Consider the following 7,451-nt stretch of genomic DNA (forward strand, 5'->3'; position numbering starts at 1 on the left):
CCTGAAAAATTCCCCTAGTCGTCAGTGTGACAGCAAAAGAGTGTGTTCAGACACTTAAAACCATCATAAAGAATGGCAGACAGAGCTGACCAAGCTCCTTTCAGCCCTGCATGTGCTGATTTGTTTGCTGGCCACTTTGGTTTGCAAGCCCAATGACCATGAAGAGAGGTCTCTTTCTTTGAAGAGAGCTTGTCCAGCCACCTTCCTCATCTGATTTTCAGCTGTCTTAGCTCTACCACATCAGATGTTTAGTAATGGCAAGATAGGATCCCTTTAGACAAGATCTGAAAGTTCGCAGCTGTAGATAGCTGCGGGAAGTTTAAGCTCCATGCTGCACTAATACATATTTCAGATAAAACACAGAGGTTTTTGTGTGTGTGTGATGCACATACACCCTGTAGCCCCACAGCTGCACATATATATATGTTTAAGGGGGTTGTTACAAGCTGTATCAATGGTTGATGATGACAACTTGTTCCCCATGGTGATAGGATCCTGGGTTTTGGGGCCTGGAGCTGCCCCTGGCTGCGGGTCAGAGGCTGGAGCACACAAGCAGACCTCAGGTCCTTGCACCGTGCTCGGTGCCAGCAGTTGTGTCCGCTCCCGAGCAAACACAATTTTCCCTGTTCTGTCTCTTTCCCAGGTGTGGGATTGTTTGGCACTGTCATAACTTCACCTTGGTTTTGCTCAGCTGTTTGCCTTTACATTTGGCTATTTTCTGATTGCTCGTGTTTCATAGGTTACATGGAATACGAACAGGTTGAAGAGAATGACAGTTGGTTTTGCTTGCAAGTTTTCTCCTTTCTTCTTTCCAGGTTAAGCTGTAAACTTTTTGCCAGAAATGCCATCTTTTAGAAACCCCATATATTATTAGCACCATTTTGTTCCTGATAAACAAGAGCCACCATGCCTCAGCGAGGGAACAGGCCTGTTCCTCGGGAGCAGAATTGTTGCTAGCTGTGTTTCAGAGGGCATTAAAGCACAGCTGGGAATGGCACACAGCCTGGCAGAGAATAAACAAAGGATCCTCCTGACTCTGCATGAAAAGCATCCATTCACCAGAGCAGCAGACTGCTTGCCACATAAAGCACGCTTACTAATGGCCCTAGAAAGTATTTCCCCAGGGCTTCTTAATGGGACCTCTACACTTGGTGCCACAGCCCAATTTCCATTCATTTCCTCACCTGCTTGTGGAAACACAAACTAGAAATGTCAGAAATTTTCCTCCAGGGCTGTCACTCTCAGCCCTTCTGTGGGGACGCCTTTCTGATTCAGAGGTTAGGTCAATTAATGTTCGTATTGCCACTAATTGCATTGCCCCGAGAGCTACAAGAAAAATCAAGCGGGACGTAGCCACAATTATTCCAGGAGCTCTGTGTGACTCGGACAATTTGGAGCATCACAGTCGAGCGAGTTGCTTACCAGCCTTTCTGAGCACACATCCCTGAGATGGAGTGGATGTTGTGCTCTGAAGGAAGGTCATTTCGGTGTCCGGGGCTTGCACAGAGCAGTCCGCTGCTTTTCTGAACATCGAACCTAGAGAAACCCCATTCATTAGCAGCACAGCCGGCCCCAAGTAACAATGAGGAAGAATTTACGTGCCAGAATGGGCAAAATGGGAAGCATTGAAAGAGTGGCACGGGCTAATCCTGCTGCCATGCTGGTTATTAGCTATATTAAGGCTGCAGTCATTAAAGCTTTGGACTTCTTCTTCCAATTAGCTCCGAGTGCACTGGGCCTCATTAGTGCCCATGTCCAATAGATAATTGAGCTGTTTTCTTGCACCCAATCACACGACGTAGGAAAACCAAAGGAGAGTTATGAAAGCCGGATGAGTGCGCAGCATGTGAGATTTTTATAGGGAGGAATAATAGCTTCAGTTTTATTTGCCAGTTCATTGCTCAGGGGGAATGTATAGAAATACAGAATGAGCATCAACAAAATAGTGCAGGGAGCAGAAAGCCCTGGCTGTGGGTAATAACCTGTCTGTTGTGTTTTTCTTTTCCTTTTTTTTTTTTTTTTTTTTAATGGTGAAATATCAGGACAGTCTAGTGCAAACCGGCCTTCTGATAATGCGCAGTTACGAGATAATAACATCTATTGGTGAAGAGAAGCCAAGGGCCCAGGACAACTTCTCTCCAGTGCAAGCAATTTGTCCGAGGCACCAGCGCAGTCAGAGATAAACAGGATGATCAGGATAAAGGATGAAAGACCAGAATTAAGAAGAAGAAGAAGAAGAAGAAAAAAAAGTGATATTATGGGTCTGAAATAAAGAAACTGTTGATAGGAAAAAATCAGGTATTTTTTTTTCTCCTTAAGATCAGGCAATCTTTACTTGCAGTGTTGTAAAGCAGGGAGTTGTCATCTACGTGGCAAAGGGTTATGATGATCTGACTGAAGACAAATTTGTCTGGGGACAAACAGGGATGCACATGAATATAAAGCAGAGGGAAACATTTTCAGACTCTTATTAAGAAAAACTTCCAACTTAAAATACAGAGAGTGCTGTAGGGACTTCCAGAATCTTGTACTATTTGTAATCTCGCCTTTGAATCACTCACTGGAAGATTTTTAGTGACTTTATAATACTGTTTCTCTCCATCTCTCTCTTGTACAGAGACAGCTGGATGTGCACACACTCTTTCCCATCCACCTAAATACTCCAGACCTGCTTCCCAACTCCTTTCCCGGAGAGGTAAATGTACAAACAGGGGAAGGATATTTATGGTCATTGTCAAACTTGGAACAAATTGGGAAACTGAGATACCTTCAGTGGAGTACAAACATGAAAATGTGAGTTGCAGACACTGCTTTGCTGGACATATCTCATAACCCACGGCCATTCACCAAATGCCAAGGCCATTAGCCAAAGGCAGCTATTTAAGCATTTCAGTTTCTCCAAGTAAAAGGATCACAGTCATTTTCCTAATAGTAAAATGTGCAAATGTAGACTTAGACGATCATTTGGAAGAATGAACATTTTTAAAAAGCTAGAAATAAATTTCATCAATCTAATTGTTCTTTGTAAGAAAAATATCTGTAGTAAAAGATCTGGATAGCCATCAGCTCAGTAAGGTATGAATTACTGGTCTGCTTCAGCACCTCTTATTCTCATAACAGGACTTCACTGAAAATGTCCTTGTGGTTTGCAGTTTTAAGCCACAGGCCCAGGAGCTCCTGAAGCATGCTGTGAGCAAACAGCCCAATGCTGCAGGCATCCCTGGAGCCTTGTTTGTACCTCAGCCTGGACGGGGGGTTCCTGATCATTCCAACAGAGGTAGGTGGCTCAGATGTGTCTTGGAAAGTGAGTCAGGAGATGAAAAGGTTCTCAAATATTTGGCTGTTCTAAATTTCAGTTAGAGTGGGAGCCGTCCCCCTCCTTGCTGCTGCTGGACGTGCTCCAGACTGCAGGATTCCTGCTGCCCCATGTCCCTCTGCAGAGGCCAGGGCACTTTGTACAGTTATCTATTTGTAGATTGGGGTTAAATAAGGATCTTGGCTATAACCTGAGTAGATTTAGCTGTTTTTTTTTTTCTTATATCATTTCCTTGTATTTCAAAGAGGAAAATATATTTATATTCTATATCTGAAAATTCGAGATTAAATTGTGCAAATGGCTCTTCACACTTGACAAAAGACCTACAGGGTAATGTAGTAAAGCTTAATATTAACAAAATTACCACAAATTGTGCTAAGAGCATCGTAACTTCAACTAATGTAAAAATAAGTGAGGGATTTCTGGAAAGAAGTATATCAGTGCTTATCTGGAAAAACTAAATGTAAGGAATATATAAGGAAATAAAAACAAAGGGCTTCTTCTGACATTGTCTCACCCTTTTAACGTGATATGACTTTATTATGCATTACAGATAATAAAAGTCTTTGCTATTCCAAAGTGAAGTTTGTTTTTAAAAATACAAATTAAAAAAATAAAAATATTTGTGTGGTTCCCAAACCCACTGAATTATCTTTTTATCCTTGTGAATTGTTAACTCTTTTATGGCTTTGGTCTAGGTTTCTGTTTCATAGAGCTCTGAAACCCAGAAGTGAGTTCATGCTAGCTCCAGTGTTAGCCTGCTTGGTAGTAAAAAAGGGAAATGAGACTTTTAAAATCTGTTATGGCAATGTAAATCCAGAGGCATAGGATTGAAATCAGTGATATTTTTCAAGGCTTAAATTAGCCTAAATAAGGCCAGAATTTTCCTCCTCGCTTTCATGTACAAGTGAAACACAAGTCCCTCCAGGAGTCCTTACTGCTGCCTGCCTTCTGTCGTAAAAGTTGCTGTTGTGAGCAGCCGTAAAGAGTGAGTAGCTCGTTGTTTAATTATTTAATGATTTAAGGCATAAAATTAGAGAGAAAAACTAAAATAAAAAGGCCAGTTGGTGCTTTGCTGCACTGACTGTAGTGTAACAGTCATACATCCATACATGCCTCAGTGAAAATATTTCTCTGTATGGCTTGTGTAAGTGCGTTGAAGTGTTTTGTTTGGATCAGTCCTGAGAAGAGGAAAACCCAAATAACCCAAAACAAGTTTAGAAGCAGTCTGAAACCACACCACAGAAGGGTGGCCCAGAGAAGCCTCTCATTACTTTTTAATGTTCCTGAGTTAAAAATTAATAATTAATCTTTAAGAACTGTTTACTTCAATACACACACAACTTGAGAGCGTAAACTTCTAATTTGAGTTAGAAGATGTCCTTAGAGTGTAATAGGAACTCAGTACTAGCATTAAAGGGAAATATATGACAGACAGGAAAAAGCTTTGGATTTGTTAGTCATGAAGCTAAGAAAAGAGTTGCTCCGTAAGACGTGCTGAGAACGAGGTGAAATAGGTATTAGTTATGCGTAGTACCGTGAAATTCACTGTTTCTGTTCTACCTTTCAATGGAAGGAAAAGCCTTCACCTCTGCTTGTCAGAACGAGTTTCATGCAGCATGGAAAAGGTCATCTCTCCTTGAGAAAAGGAACATTTCCCACCATCTAGTGAGGGCCATGCTGAAAGTGAAACACAGATAAAACAGGTCTGTTTGTTTGCCCCAGAGTTTGTCAGAGAAGACCTTGCACTGGCTGCTTGGCACCTTTACATGCAGGCACAAAGAATATTAAAAATAAAACAAACCCTCCTAACAGATGTTTTGTCTAGTGATAACTCTGGTTTTTATGCCGTGCAATACATATATATTTGGTATTAGCAATTCAAATAGGAATTGGCTTTTACGTTACAGACAGGTGCTGGCATATAAGAGGAGAGGATGTACTTGCTTAGAAAAGAGTATGCAGCATCTTTTGAAGGAGGTGGCTTTGGTAACATTATTCCTGCATGGCCCTGAAATCCTAGAATTTTTGTCTTTGGAGAAATTTGCCACTGGTATGAGCAAAATGGATCAAAATATCTTAGATTTTTTTCTGCACATTGGAGTCCAAACTGAGAGGTTGGCTATGGGCTATCTCTGCACTGAACCATTTAAAATTCACTTTAATGATCAAAACAAACACTTCCTTCACCACTCCTAAGATGAAGTCTCATCTTTTTAAACCATGATGAGTACTTCAACAGTAGGATCAGACCCTGCTAAATTGTTGGCATCTGTGAATTTAAGGCACTGTTGAAGCTTTCAGCTTTATCCCCTAAAGGGGTCTCATCTTGCACCCCTCGTACACTGAGCATTTTCACTGAAAACCATGTCACAATTGAGGTATAAAACACAGCAAGTCATGTATCTGGATTACCAGATAAATCTTTTTGGCTTGTATTTACTAATACTATTTAGCCATAGCAATGAGGCAAAGGGACACCAATAATTGCAAACTTGAAAGTTTTCCATTTTGAAAAGGCATTTCTATCAGGCAGGCTGGTAGAAAAATATTAATCAGTTAGGACCTTCCCGGGAATTTATTAAGTTTTACATAAGCTGTTATTTCTGCCTAATTATATTACGAATAAACAGCTGCAATGGAGGGATTCAGTCTTCTGAATAAGCACATAACTACATTGTTCACTGTTTTCTGGTCTTTGACAGCTTAGTAGTTAAACTAGATGAACACGGAGTATAGTACATGAAAATGGATTAGAAAGAAATTGATAATGCAGCACATTTTCTCCACTTCCTTCTAAAACGCTTAGAGAAAAACAATCAGTTCTAAAAAACTCTGCCCATGTATTAGTTAATCAATATGAATGTTCAGCCTGCTCCAAGATATTTTAACGCCTGTCAAAGCTAACTCACCAGTGATTGTTCAAATCTTACATGGAAGTGAAAACCACAACAGAAAACCTTTCCCATCTCCAGGGAATTAATTCTGGGGAGAAAGGAAAAAAAAGAAAAAAAAGGTGAATGTGATTCTGGTTACTAGAAATGAGAGGGGGAAGAAAGCTCCAATTCTCAGCTGATCCAATTATTAGAAAAACTATGTGAAAAAAAAAATAGAGCTGGGAGAGTGAGGAATTAAATCATGATTATCTCCCTCTTGTGAGGCAGTGTGAAAATCCACTTTTGCTTGGTTACTCCCGAGGTGCGAGAGGGAAGAAGTCAACGTAAAATGACGCATAGGAGAGGTGCTGGGATGGAGCGCTGCGAGGGAACTCTTTTCCTCTTGCACTGGAAAAACGTCTCTTTCAAGTCCTTTGGTATTATTAATGAACTATGAAACCCTTGTAAAGAACTTGGGTCCACGTGTTGCTGTTACTGCTGCTTGGTGGGGCAGCATAGAGCTATGTTTGCTGAGGGGTTAACAAAAGATCTCTGACATGTATATGCCATTCCTCCCTTCCCATCAAATAGTGAGTTCAATATCTCTTCTCTGTAATTCTCTCTGTTTATAATGCCTACCATGTATTATCTCCTCATAATGTCTATCTTTATTATTTCCTCTCTATAACAATAAATATATTAGTTGGCAGGCTTCATATCTTCTCTCATTCAAATCATATTTTGTTCAAGCATGACAAACAAGTGCAAGGAGTATTTTTCTGAGGTTTTAAAACACACCTATCTGAAATCCATACAGCTCTGTAGATAGAATTTGAAATCAAATGTACCAGCTCTGATACTTTCCCTTCGGAAAGAGAAGTAGGGGGTATTGACACTGGCCTTGACACTGTCGATTTGAATTAATATACTACAGTGCTTTTATGCATGAATTAATGACTTACATGCGACTAAATGAATTTGTGTATATGTTCACATTTACCTTGACTTATTACAGCTGAGAGAAAGGTGAGGTCTGTGCTCTGCCCTTCCCCAAGCTCTTTAGGGACATGGGTAGCCTGTCTGTGTGGTGGCTCCTCTGGGCAGGCCGCTGTTCTGTTTCTGGTGTGCTCCCTGGTGAGGATGATTATTGCTGGATCCTGTGAAAGCAAGGGCTAACTGAGAAGTATGTGTGTCTGCCTGCTCCCTGGGAGGTCACAAATCCAGAATAGCGTGGACTGTGAAAACCATTTAATGTTCTG

The 7,451-nt window shown here is 40.8% G+C and overlaps 1 protein-coding gene across 1 annotated transcript in view; it reads left to right on the top strand.

The window, feature by feature from the left end:
- Positions 1–3,636, top strand: part of LOC308176895 (uncharacterized protein) — a 243,770-nt gene extending 240,134 nt beyond the window's left edge. Inside the window, exon 23 of the mRNA XM_080553322.1 lies at positions 2,043–3,636. The gene's annotated coding sequence lies outside the window, so the exon portion shown is untranslated. The remainder of the gene's footprint in view (positions 1–2,042) is intronic.
- The last annotated feature ends 3,815 nt before the right edge of the window (positions 3,637–7,451 follow it).

This window comes from Anser brachyrhynchus, assembly GCF_964034855.1.
Source record: "Anser brachyrhynchus genome assembly, chromosome: 13".
Lineage (NCBI taxonomy): Eukaryota > Metazoa > Chordata > Aves > Anseriformes > Anatidae > Anser > Anser brachyrhynchus.